Source organism: Seriola lalandi, unplaced genomic scaffold, assembly GCF_002814215.2.
Source record: "Seriola lalandi dorsalis isolate HSWRI2012SDOR001 ecotype SW California unplaced genomic scaffold, Sedor1 jcf7180002054538, whole genome shotgun sequence".
Taxonomy (NCBI): Eukaryota; Metazoa; Chordata; class Actinopteri; order Carangiformes; family Carangidae; genus Seriola; species Seriola lalandi.
The window spans coordinates 135,393-135,809 of record NW_019525091.1 but is presented as its reverse complement, the minus strand read 5'-3'; the positions used below and the strand labels follow the sequence as shown (position 1 = coordinate 135,809).

Genomic DNA, 417 nt, shown 5'->3' with positions numbered 1-417 from the left:
ATTTGTGCACATGTGGGATACGCCTCGACCACTGGGCCATCAGGTTTCCCCCCTGCCTGTCCACTCTTTACTTAACCCAGAAAACACAGAGCAGCCAGTGGTCAAACCTACACAACATGATTTTATTCTGTTGGATCTACTTTGCTGAACTTTAGTCTTGATATAATTATAATTTTTTGTGCTTAAGTTTTTAAGTTACATTTGAATTTATTTATCAATGTTTTATTTATTTTCAACATGCATTGCTGTTTTCCACAGTGTCTGTCCAACACATGAGGGTTTAATATATATTTAAGATAACAGCTGAATAGGACGAACAGATTCATGGATGGATGGATATACAGTTCTGTTCTGTTCTAACCTGTTTATCTGTATCATCTGTAATTATTTTGTTATGTTGTTGTTCACCAGAGAAGC

At 36.0% G+C, this 417-nt stretch overlaps 1 protein-coding gene across 2 annotated transcripts in view; it reads left to right on the top strand.

Moving 5' to 3' along the window:
- The window catches only part of hsd17b8 (hydroxysteroid (17-beta) dehydrogenase 8), a 6,041-nt gene that overhangs the window by 2,333 nt on the left and 3,291 nt on the right, over nucleotides 1-417 (top strand). The gene's annotated exons all lie outside the window — the stretch shown is intronic.